The 13430-nt window shown below is 41.3% G+C and overlaps 1 non-coding gene across 1 annotated transcript; it reads right to left on the reverse strand.

Moving 5' to 3' along the window:
* Positions 1–1009: 1009 nt before the first annotated feature.
* TRNAE-CUC (transfer RNA glutamic acid (anticodon CUC)) lies at positions 1010–1082 on the reverse strand. Its single transcript has one exon. It is a non-coding gene; the product is annotated as a tRNA-Glu (tRNA).
* Between the last annotated feature and the right edge of the window lie 12348 nt (positions 1083–13430).

A 13430-nucleotide genomic window follows, 5' to 3' on the forward strand; every position in this document is an offset into this window, starting at 1 on the left:
AGACAACCAATGATATGTTTTCTGTCTATAAACTTGCCTTTCCTGTGAAATTCACTCAAGCAAAATCATACACTAGGCAGTCTTTTGTGTCTGGCTTTTTTACGTAGCATAACGCTTTTGAAATATTTTGTGTATCATTTCATTCCTTTGTTGCTGACTAGTATTCCATGATGTGGGTATACCACATTTTTTCTTCCACTCACCAGTCGGTGGGCCAGTTTTTGACTATTATAAGTAACGCTGCTATGACTGTAATTTCTGCACAATTATTTCTGTGAACATGCTCTCATTTTCTTTGGGTAGGTTCTCAGGAGTGAAATCTATGGTAAGTTTCTGTTTGACTTTAATTTTTTGTTTGCAAAAATACAAGTAGAGCAATAGATCGTTTTCCCCAGATATGACTGGTCTTTCTATTTCTCCCCATTTCCTTCTTTTTTTTTTTCCAAATTGAGAAAAGTATCCTTTATGTAATTGAATATATCCATACAGAGTTGTTGGTTTAATGTAAACTCTTTGGACTGTGGGACCCAGTGCTTTTTGTTTTAATTTGTTTTAATTGAGATAATTCATATGATATAAAATTCACCATTTAAAACTGTACAGCTCCATGGTTTTTAGAATCTTTACTATGTCATGCAATCATCACACTACCTAATTCCAGAATATTTCTGTCACGCCCCAAAGAGGCCCCCTACCTATTAGCCTTCAATCCCAGTTCCTCTCTGACCCCATTACCCTGAGAACTGCTGATCTACTTTCTATTTATGTGAATTTGCCTATTCTAGAAATTTCAATAGATATGGAATCATACAACATGTGGCCTTAGGTGTCTGGTTTCTGTCACTTAGCCTAATATATTTGGCTTTTTAAAAAATACCCTGTACCACTTTGCATTCCCATCAGCAGACTATGAGGGTTCCAGTTTCTTTGGAGAGCATTTGTTTGTTTATTTGTTTTTTGTTTTGGGTGGTTTTTTTTTGGCCACCCTGCAAGGTTTGTGGGATTTTAGTTCCCCGGCCAGGGATCGAACCTGGGCCCTCAGCAGTGAGAGCACAGAGTCCTAACCACTGGACCACCAGGGAATTCCCTGGATAGTGTTTTAATGATGACTATTCTTGTTATCATTGTGAAATTGAAAGAGAAGAGATGTGCCTGACTCTGCAGTAAACACGTTGCTCTGAGTTGTGTCCATACGGGGTGGGGAGAGTGTGAACAATGTGGGGGGGGGGGGACAGGAGGAGATTTTTATCCGAAGTCATCGAAGACTTTGTTCTGGGCTTTCTGGAGACTCAGGAACACTGCAATCTCATTTCTTCAGGAAATGCTTCTTCAGAAAAGCCTCTCTGGCTCTCCCCACATTCTGGACTGAAGTGGGGAAAGAAATGGGCCACTGGCTAATTTAGGACTTTAAAATAGGCAATGTGAAATAACATCAAACACTTTCCAGGGTGCCTTTCTCTTCTCTTCTCTTCTTTCTCTTCTCTTCTCTTCTCTTCTCTTCTCTTCTCTTCTCTTCTCTTCTCTTCTTTCACTTTTCTTTTCTCTTCTCTTTTTTTCTTTCTTTCTCTCTCTCTCTCTTTCTTTCTTTTTTCTCCTAGAAAGAATGAATAGTGCTTTCCAACTAAGTTTGCAAAGGTGACTTACTTGATTATAGGAACTAGTCTGAAGACAGAACACGTGTAGTTCTGAGAACCACGGCTTACCCGTGCTCCATGGCTGTCCTGCAGGCAGTCCTGCCATGCACAGCTCAGAACTGAGGCAACACAGTGTTGCAGAAAGAATTCTGAGTTAGCAGCCGGATTTGGTTTGGGGCCTGGTTTTGTCAGGCACCTTGGGAAGTTGCTTCACTCAATGTCGTTCCTGCTAAAGTAAGTTATGACAGGTGTTGGAAGAACAAATGTAACACAACAGAGGGAGGAAGGTATTAAAACTGTGGTTTGTTACAGGAAAACAGAAAAACTAACCAAAAATGTTATGCCAAAACTTATTTCTTAAGTCTTCTGTTTTGGGCCCTAGAGCACCGACAAGTTGGGTGGGTTTCCTTACAGGTTGAAAGAACAAATATCTCTGAGGCAAAAACTCAGTGTCAACGTCCCTTCTCCCAGTGACATAACTCACATCCCCTTCTCAACTCTTGGCAATTGCCTATCCGCTGTCAAGGGTGTGTTGCTGGGAGACGGTCCAGGGCTGGCCTTTCTTCTGTGACTGTTTCCCTTTCTTACATATTCCGTAGGCTTGGGCAGAAAAAACAGTTTGAGAATATGCACAAAAGCCCAGTGCAAATAACAACACATGGGATAAAAATAATTATTCAGAAGGTTACTTTCTCAGTGAAAGGAGGTTTGCCCTTTTAATAACTGTATTTTAAATGCAAATCAACTCCCATGTGTTTGGGTAAATTTATATATGCATTGTGGAAGTGTGTATCTCCCCAGGAATTTTATGGGGACTTTCCCCCTAATCATTATACATATGGTTTGCAGAAACATTTATATACGTGTGAGGAAAAAAAGATCAGTTTTAAAGTTCTAAGCTGGGCAATTTTTAATTGCGTTCTGATGCCCTGCTGTCTTGGACATCAATACTTTAGCGTCTCCCAAGTAATCTAATTCAGGGATTCATCTCAGTAAAGGTGGCCAATGGCATCTGGTTCGCTTTCTATTTCTTTAATCAGTATTCTTCCTGTGGCTAATGGTATCTGGTTTGATTTCTGTTTCTCTAATCGATATTCTTTCCTGCAATATGGAACATTTGAGAGCTTTTAGGAGCACATGGAGTGAGCATGCATGATACTTAGTGGAAATCAGATGAATGCTCTGGTGAGTGAATTGTCTAGAGGGTTTATTACTTGATTAAACAGCTGTTTTTATTGTTTATCACCTGTATTATTTGATTTATCCTCACAATTGATTGCTGATTAAAGGCAAAGCATAAGAAAACCTAATATTGAAATATATGCCACAAACTAATGAAGGATATAAAATAATAATCCTGCAAATTTGCCTCAAACCAATCTTCATCCTACCATGTTGCATTCACCCAATCCAAATTCTCATATAGCATAACAAAGAGTTCCTAGTACTTGAAAAATTAAGATGTATAAAAACGGTGACATTCATAAGTCATTTACCTTTTTTATTTATTGGTAAGAAAGAATATCTACACCCAGACTGTCTAATATTCAGAGAACGTCTCCACTTAGCTGCGTGGAACTTTCTTTCTAATCTTGTTATCCAGAAGTAAAACACACACATTAAAATGGTAAACCAATTGATTTTTAATGTTCAAAATTTTTAAAAATTTCAAACAGTTATGAAAATGCGTTTTGTCAGCTTTTGATGGTCTACATCCTCTTGACGTGGTTCTTCGTGGTAGTGTATGCTTGATCCCTGAACCAAACTCAACATGTCATCTAAATTTTTTCTCTAAAATTAGGATTTTTTTCACATAATTAATTTAAAGAAAATTAGATTGTCCCATTTGTTGTATAAGAAAAAGTAGAGTTTTGTCTTTATATATTATGAAAATTATCAGAGTATCTTTTTTTTATAAATTTGTTTATTTTTTTATTTTTGGCTGCATTGGGTCTTTGTTGTTGCACGCAGGCTTTCTCCAGTTGTGGAGAGTGGGGGCTACTCTTCGTTGCCGTGCATGGGCTCTCATTGTGGTGGTTTCTCATGTTGCGGAGCATGGGCTTCAGTAGTTGCGGCACACAGGCTTAGTTGCTCCTCTTCCTGGACCAGGGCTCGAACCCGTGTGCCCTGCATTGGCAGGTGGATTCTTAACCACTGTGCCACCAGGGAAGCCCCTATCAGAGTACCTTAAAGTGAACTTACAGTATACAGTTATTGAACTAAAATAAAATATTTTGAAATTAAAATTCCTTCTTTATTATATACCATACAAAAATTTTGACTTTTTTAATTCCTAAGAAATGGGACAAATGTATGAGTAATTAGTAGAATGCAGTTAATGAAATTTATAACTTTATAACCATATACGTAAAGCTATAAATATATATAAAACTGCATAGATAACGTAGATAGAACGATATAAATCTAAAGGAAATATTTTTGACTGAAAATTACTTGTGAACACATAGTTTATGTCTGATGGGGAAAAACAGAACAGAAGGGGAGAGAAGTGACATACTGGCAGAAAAAATCCTTAGTTATATCACAAAACCATTAGTCCACATGTCTCCTTTCAGAAAATTTACCTCTTTTCCGGGTAGTTCCCCGCATTTCCCCAAGAGTGTGGAATATGAGCCTCTGTCCCAGATCTCCCACTCTTTTTTTTCCAGGACTGACTCCTTTTTGAGAAGTTAGGAGTTTGGTAGTAGGTTGATGACTTCTCTAGACCTTTCAAGGGTCAAGAGAGTAGGCCTGAATATTGGTTGGTTTTCCCACTGTCTCACAGCTAGCTTTTTCTTTCTTCCATCACCTTCACATGGGCACGCAGGCCAAGTGTTCTGAGTCAGACAAGCCACCAGTATGGATTGCATAACCAGAAAGTAAACAGCTGTCTTTGACATACAGGCAAGGGCGTCCAATGTTGGCGTGGAACTTGGGCTGGTTTCCTGACATGAATCTCTTGACACGCTTCTTGACTCTCGGATTGATTTTTCTTTCCCCAGTCTCTGGGTTCTACAGTTTGGGAGTTAGCTTCCTGCTTACATTTGCCCAGAATAAATAGCTGTTCACAAAGTAGTCATTATGCAAGTATCTAGTTCATCCCCTAGTCCACAGCTCTGTGTCAGTCTCCAGACGTCTGGTATGAGAAAGGAAACAGATGCCATCTCAGTCTAGCTTCTGTGAGATCAGAGGCCATCATTTCAGTTCCTCTCTGGTTTCCTGAGACAGCCTTCTCCATGCTTCTACTACCAAGCATGCCTCAAGTTTTGCATGGTTAGCTCTAAGATCTCTTTATGGGTACAGTGATCCTTGAGCTGTTAACTGTTCCTATAAGCAATGCAAAAGAAGAATGTTTCCTAAAAGCAACTCAGGCTCCTAAGGTCTTAGAAACATGCCCCTTGCAAAACTGATCAGTACTCTCTAAAACTTTGCTGGGAAGTTTCATCTTTTCTAATCCACAGCTTTGCTGCACGTATCATGGTCCCCTGATGGGGAAAAATCATGAATGTGTCAATTTGGTGTGGTACTGAGGTCCTTTTGCCTTGCTAGCTGGCTCCTGGAGGGCCCATGAAAGAATGCCTTTATCCAGCTACTTGGAAGATGTATTATAGCCAAGGAGAGAAATAAAGAAGGACTCAAGAAAGGGAACATCATGGCAGCACTGAAAATCAGCATATACAAAAAGTATACACATAGTTCCAAAGTGACTGCAAAAGCCAAAGATTATTCTTGGAATTGATTGTGTGGTTAAACATGTATGACAATAACCTGAGTAAAGAACCTATACTTGCCTATTTTACACTTTTTATATTATAATCCTCTATGCTAAACTGTAGGGTCTGTGAGAAAAGAGATATTTATTTCTTTACCATTGTGTCATCTGTGTCTTAGACATGCTAAGTTCTCAGTAACCAAAATTAGAAAGTGAGAAAAAAAAAAAGTGGGCTAGTCAAAATTTTAAAAACTTTTTCATGATGCAATGAAATAAATGTAAATACTAATAGAATTAGAAACATTGATTTATTTTCTAAAACACTATCAAAGTTCTGTTATAAAACTTTAAGCTAAATATCCAAAGATAGAAAACAAAGAAAAAAAAGGAACATAAGAAAAAATGCAAAACACAGAATTTGAGATGAGAAACCAAATTTATCAGTCATAAAAATAAATGTGAAGGAGTAAAATTGTCCTATTAAAAGACAGACTTTCATATTAATTTTAAAGATCTGTTATTTATTTATATTTAATGTCTGAAAAATAAATTTTATTTGTATAAAACCGGCCATTCAAAAATAGCTATTTTTATAACATCATAAGCCATGAATGTAGTCAAAAAGTGTTGGAGGTATAGAAATTTTAAAATTTCTATGAATAACACAATCATTTAAGTTACATCCAAAAAAGATTGAAAGGATGAGGATAGAATGCTATCACAGTCATGTACTTTTGGAAATATTACCTTCGCCTCTAAGTACCTTTTCGGTGATAATTACTTTATATGCACCAGAAATTCATAATAAATATTAAATTAACCCAAAGACACAGATGAAACATTAACACAAATATAAAAGTAATTTTATGTGAGGTTAAAAACCTATTTTGAAATGCTTGCAAATATGTAGAGCTATAGATTAATGCATTATACCCTCTGAGTTGAGGGTAGAAATATAGGTAAGGGTAGGGTCATGAAAGAACTTATAAACTATGTTAGCCTTTCTTAAATGCAATGGGAGATATGTAAAAGTTTTAAGTATAAGGAGAAACATAAGTAGATTTGCCATATAAAAAGATCACTCTATTAGTCACACCAAGAGTGAAGGAGCTCAAGAAGTATCACAGAAGCCAGTTAAGAAGCTAAGAGAAGCTTCCAGGAGAGAAAAAACAGTGGTCTGCAGAAGGTGGATGGCACTGGAGAAGGAGAGAGGTAAATAACATTGGAGAGGTATTTGGAAGGTAGAATGGATAAGACTTGCTGATATATTGCGGATGAACACGGCAGAGTGTATCTGCAAAGTTGGCTACAACAATATTTCCCAACCAGATCAAGAGATGGTGGCTTTCTCCCTGATCCCTGAGACTACTCTCTAACCAATAGAACCTGGAAGAAGTAACACTGTGTCATTTCCAGGTGTAGTGCTCAACCGGACTGGTATCTTCCACTTCCAGTCTCTTAGAACCTCCAGGAAAGAAGTGTGACTACCCAGAGAACAAGCTGTGAGAAGCCCAAGGCCCTGGAGGATGATCCGGCGTGGGAAGAGAAAGAGAGTGAGTACTGGGGTGTCCCACACTGTGAGTGAAGAAGACATCTTGAAAGTAGACCCCGCACCCCCGATATCCCAGGTGATACCACGCAGCCCATAGCCAAGCCCTTTAGGAATTCCTGACCCACACAATCATGAGTCAAATAAATTGCTGTTTTTAGCCCCTCTGCTCTGAGAGTCATTTGTTATGCAACAATAGATAACCAGAACAGTGAGCGAGGTGGGGAAGCAAAATAGGGACGCCAGGTTTATGGGTTTTGTGGTGATGCCTTTTTCGGAGGTGGAGGATTGTTGGGAAGACGATGCACTCAGCTGAGTTCAATTCATCAATGAGAAACCCTTGTAGAGTTCTCATCGGTACATAAGTAGTTGGTACAGTGGGCAGAGTGAGACTAGAAGAGCACAGAATCTCCAGGAAACCAACATTTCAGGGAGAAGAAAAAGAAGAGTTTGGTAAGAAGGTTACCAAGGAGAAGCCAGACCCCAGATGAGTGGAGATTCAGAAACCAAGGGCAGAAAAGGGTTTCAAGCAAGCAAGAAAGGTGAATAACGTCACAAGCTGAAGAGAGCTTAAGTCTCATATGGACCCAACGTGCCCAATGGATTAGCAAGAGGAGCTTAGGGAAGTGATGGGAGAGAAGAATAGACTGCAGTTCCTTCGGGGACAGGAGGGAGGTGAGGACATGAAGACGGGGAATGCAGACGCTATTTAAGATCAGTCTGAGTACAGAAGAAAAGAAAAATGGGGATATATCTTGAAAACGACAGAGGTTGATTGACTGATGCTTTTTTTTTTTTTTCTTAAGATGAGGGAGACAAACTTTATTCCCCCAACTAGGAATTGAACCCAGGACTACAGCAGTGAAAGTGTCCAGTCTAACCATTGCACTGCCAGGGAATTCCCTGTTTTCTTTAAAAGTGTGATACTTATAGCAGTTTTATCTGTTGTTGTTCAACTGTCCTCAGGCTTCTTGCATTGCTGAGAGAGGTCCTAGTGTCTCCAGCTCTAAACCCTTCTTGGCTTCCCCCGCAGCCTCCCTAACTTCCTATCTTCTCTGTCTGCTTTCCATTTTAAAAAATAGCACTGACTCTGTGTCTACTGTTATTTCCTCTACGGTTCTCTTTGTCTTGCTTTATGCCTTTTGAAGAGTGTTCCTTTTACTGTCATTTTAGTGGATTTTTCATGAAGAGAGATAAATGTGCATTCCATTTGCCTTGGTTCATTGGAATCCCTTGCCCGTGGAATATGAATAACACCTCTTATTTGGCCAGAAAGAAAATAATCATACGTTCCTCACAGCAAAAATCTTACAGGTCATGTTGTCCAACAGTAATGGAAAGGGAGAGATGAAAATAGGGATATGGTGGGTTTGCCATCAGGTTTAATGGGACTCAGCTGTGACCCGGAAATGAGGTGCAGTGGTTTTGGTGAGAACCAGGGGCTTCTTGTCCTCACAGTCATTTGGTACTGGCAGCTGACAAATGGCAACTGTCAACATGGGGACATTTGGTGGCAATGAGGAAGCAGGCTTGAGCCAGATGGCTCTTCCTTCCTGGCCTTGTATCATCCCCTCCCTGAACTGGAGAGCCTAGCCAACCTCAGGCTGGGATGGCAACCTTCTTGCTGAGCATGAGATCCTCAGGGATTCTTAAAAAGCCTTAGGAAGACAGAGGTCCAACCTGGGTGGAGGTAGGGACAATGGGGGCACAGTATAGGGAAAAAGATGGGGTTGAGAAGGGGGTAGGATGTGGGTGATGGTGGCTGGAGTTTACCTCTCTTGTGCTTGAGGCCTGAGGGGCCTAATTAGAAATGACATCTTTCCAGCCTCTTCAATAAGTGGCGCTGGGAAAACTTGACAGCTACATGTAAATGAAATTAGAACACTTCCTAACACCATACACAAAAAATAAACTCAAAATGGATTCAAGACCTAAATGTAAGGCCAGACGCTATAAACTCTTAGAGGAAACCATAGGCAGAACACTCTATGACAGACATCAAAGCCAGATCCTTTCTGACCCACCTGCTAGAATAAAGGAAATAAAATAAAAAATAAACAAATGGGACCTAATGAAACTTAAAAGCTTTTGCACAGCAAAAGAATCCATAAACAAGACAAGAAGACAGCCCTCAGAATGGGAGAAAATATTTGCCAATGAAGCAACTGACAAAAGATTAATCTCCAAAATATACAAGCAGCTCATGCAGCTTAATACCATAAAAGCAAATAACCCAATCCACAAATGGGCAGAAGACCTAAATAGACATTTCTCCAAAGAAGACATACAGATGGCCAACACACACATGAAAAGATGCCCAATATCACTCATCATTAGAGAAATGCAAGTCAAAGCCACAATGAGGTATCACCTCACACCAGTCAAAATGGCCATCATCAAAAAAATCTAGAAACAATGAATGCTGGAGAGGGTGTGGAGAAAAGGGAACCCTCCTGCACTGTTGGTGGGAATGTAAATTGGTGCAGCCACTATGGAAAACAGTATGGAGGTTCCTTAAAAAGCTAAAAATAGAACTACCATATGACCCAGCAATCCCACTACTGGGCATATACCCTGAGAATACCATAATCCAAAAAGAAACATGTACCACAATGTTCATTGCAGCACTATTTACAATAGCCAGGACATGGAAGCAACCTAAATGCCCATCAACAAATGAATGGATACAGAAGATGTGGCATATATATACAATGGAATATTACTCAGCTATAAAAAGGGATGAGATGGAGCTATATGTAATGAGGTGGATAGAACTACAATCTGTCATACATAGTGAAGTAAGTCAGAAAGAGAAGGACAAATATTGTATGCTAACTCACATATATGGAATCTAAAAATGGTACTGATGAACTCAGTGACAAGAACAAGGAAGCAGATACAGAGAATGGACTGGAGAACTCGAGGTATGGGAGGGGGCGGGGGGTGAAGGGGAAACTGAGAAGAAGCGAGAGAGTAGCACAGACATATATATACTACCAACTGTAAAATAGTCAGTGGGAAGTTGTTGTATAACAAAGGGAGTCCAACTCGAGGATGAAAGATGCCTTAGAGGACTGGGGCAGGGAGGGTGGGGGGAACTCGAGGGGGGGGTGTCAAGGAAGGGAGGGAATATGGGGATATGTGTATAAAAACAGTTGATTGAACCTGGTGTACCCCCCCCCCCAAAAAAAAAGATGTGGCATATATATACAATGGAATATTACTCAGCCATAAAAAGGAATGAAATTGAGTTATGTGTAGTGAGGTGGATAGACCTAGAGTCTGTCATACAGAGCAAAATAAGCCAGAAAGAGAAAAACAAATACCATATGCTAACTCACATATATGGAATCTAAAAAAATGGTACTGATGAACCCAGTGACAGGGCAAGAATAAAGATGCAGATATAGAGAATGGACTTGAGGACAAGGGGCAGGGGTGGGGGGCATGGCAAAGGAGGTGGGACGAAGTGAGAGAGCAGCACTGACATATATACACTACCAAATGTAAAATAGATAGCTAGTGGGAAGCTGCTGCATAACACAGGGAGATCAACTCGATGGTGGGTGATGACTTAGAGGACTGGGATAGGGAGGGTGGGAAGGAGTCGCTGGAGGGAGGGGATATGGAGACATATGTATAAATACAGGTGATTCATTTTGTTGTACAGCAAAAACTGGCACAACAGTGTAAAGCAATTATATTCCAATAAGGAGCTTAAAAAGAAAGAAAGAAAAGAAAGAAAGAAAGAAAGAAAGAAGGAAAGAAAGAAAGAAAGAAAGAAAGAAAGAAAGAAAGAAAGAAAGAAAGATAGAAAAAGAAAGAAAGAAAGAAAGAAAAAGAAAGAAAGAAAAAGACGTCTTTCAAGTATCCTAAAATTCGGCAGAAATCATTTTGGGGTCAGAATGGCCTGAATGTTCTGAGGGTTTCTGGCCTCCACTCCAGAAGGTGAAAAGTCTTCAATAAAGTTTGTAAAGGGACAGGGACACGTTATTCTGAGGAAGGCCTTTTTCAAGTGCTGTGCCTTCCATTGTGAAGGGACTGGAGTTTCCTTAGATAAGGGATTCCTCGCTGCTGGAGAGAAGCCTCAGTTTTGCATGTGTATATGTGTGTGTATATATATGCATGTCAGATATATCCTTTTTCAGATTCTTTTTCATTCTAGGTTATTACAAGATATTGAGTATAGTTCCCTGTGCTATACAGTAGGTGCTTATTGTTTACCTACCTTGTATATAGTGGTGTGTATATGGTAATCCCAAACTCCTAATTTATCTCTCCCTCCCCCCGCAACCCTCCTCACCCTCACCATCCCCTTTGGTAACCATAAGTTTGTTTTCTTGGCAGTCTTACTTTTAAAGGCTCAGTCCCACACAATCTTGACGGGAATTATAAATTAAACCCCTCCTGATACAATAGAGATGCAAGTTAAAGACTGGGCTTTTTTAAAAAAACTCTTTTAGTGTGTGGATTCTGCTTCTTTGACTATGACTTCATACCTCCTTGGGTTTGAGATTCATAAACATTGGCAGTGTTTTCTCAGAACTGCTGTCATGGGGAGATTAGGCAGAATGAAGCTTCGCAGGGCTCCAGGCAACATAGGCAGAAAAATTGCAAGAGTGAAGACAACGCCCACGAGGCTGTCATGGGCTCCATCCTCAAATGACAGGGATCACATGCTTCCCCACATGTGGGTCAGGGGGAACATCTCATAAGACCCTCCATATTCCTCCCACTTAGGGCTGAGGCTGCAGGACGAGTCTTGGGAGAGGAATATGCTGACCTAAAATTGCCCCTCCTGTGAACACTGGGACCCTTGGCTGGAAACTGGACATCTCTTCAGGCTGCTGGGCTCTGGTGGCAGTCCCTTGGTGCTTCTGGGTGCTAGCTTATGTCTGGGCTGGCAGCTGAGCTGTTAGCTTGCTTCTCTCTTTAGAGGGATACCAGCCAGTCCAAAGAAATGGAGCTTAAAAAAGGATTTTCTGCGGGAGGGGGAAGGGAATTTCTGTATTTGAGGGTTTTAGTGGAGTGGGTGGGTGCTGTCTTTTATTATGAGAGACTGTGTAGTATAGAGGTTAAATTACCAACCTTGGAACCAGACTTCCTGGGCTCAGAGCCTGGCTCTGTTCCTAACTAGCTTTGTGACCTTGGGCAAGTTACTTAATCTCTCTGTGTACCTATTTCTTTATACGTAAAATAGTGATAATAATATTGCCACTCTCAATGGATTGATGTGAACATTAAATTACTAATATATGTAAAATACACAAAATAGTGCCTACAAACACCAAAAAAAAATTGGTTTTTGCTGTTACTATCCGCGTCCTCGGCTGCAGTTGCATCACTGCCACTAGAGGGCGCTGTTAGCCTTAAGGGCATCTTCATTCTCCCTTAACAGTGAGCGCAGGACCCTCGGACTGAGGAGCCCAGCACTGAAGCAGGGCCTGATCCACCCCTCACTTAAGTAAGAAGGATTTGTCATTGTTGGAGAAGCAACCAGCCAAAGCCCAGGAAAAGGGCAGGGTGAGGCCAGGCCACAGAAAGACCCCGCAATTCAGACCTGTCACGGCAAGCATGAGCTGGAGCTTGGGAAAAATAGGGACCCTGGGGCCCAACAAGGATAAACCTTGGCTTTGGAGAGTAGGATGCCTTTATCCCAGGCTGATTTCTGGAGCCAGCAGGGAAAGGGAGTCAGCAGGAAGGCCCTGTGGGTTGTGTGAGGAAAGAGAACAAATGCTTGAATCCCCCACGAGGGCATGGGGTGTGGAGAGCCAAGAAGAGCCTAAACATCTATGGGGGGACTTCCCTGGTGGCGCAGCGGTTAAGAATCCACCTGCCAATGCAGGGAACATGGCTTCAGTCCCTGGGCCAGGAAGATCCCACATGCCTCCAAGCAAGTAAGCCTGTACACAGCTACTGAGCCTGCGCTCTAGAGCCCAAGCTCCGCAGCAAGAGAAGCCACCACAATGAGAAGCCCGCCCATCACAATGAAGAGTAGTGCCCGCTCCCGGCAACTAGAGAAAGACTGCATGCAGCAACAAAGACCCAATGCAGCCAAAAATAAATAAATAATAAATCTTAAAAAAAAAAAAAAAAAATCTATGGGGTCAAGTGGAGCATTGAAATGAGGTATGACGCCAGGGGCTGAAAGTGAGAACAGGGCAATCGGGTTCAGAAGGAATGTTCAGGAAGCAGCATTTATAAGAGGCCTGCCTCCGGAGCCCTGGGTAGGGGGAGCGCACGCAGGGCCATTGGGGCTCCCTCCTCTGCTTCCTGCTCCCCCTGTGTGTGAGCCACGGTGAGTGCCTGCCGCTTAGTGGGCCCCCGTCAACTCTCTCTCTTTGGGGGAAGCCATTCTGCAGCCTGAGGAGGCCTGGACCAGTGCTGCTTCTCTTCTCACCACTTCATTCGCTGGGCCCTTTGCAGAAACCTATCTGGTTCACACCCGATTGCTCTAGATGTTGAGTGGTTTCCACAGCTTGTTGCTCCCATCGCAATGAGATTTCACGAACGTTTGTCTCCCGGACTGACTTGT

Source organism: Hippopotamus amphibius, chromosome 2 (assembly GCF_030028045.1).
Source record: "Hippopotamus amphibius kiboko isolate mHipAmp2 chromosome 2, mHipAmp2.hap2, whole genome shotgun sequence".
In the NCBI taxonomy this organism is placed as follows: Eukaryota; Metazoa; Chordata; class Mammalia; order Artiodactyla; family Hippopotamidae; genus Hippopotamus; species Hippopotamus amphibius.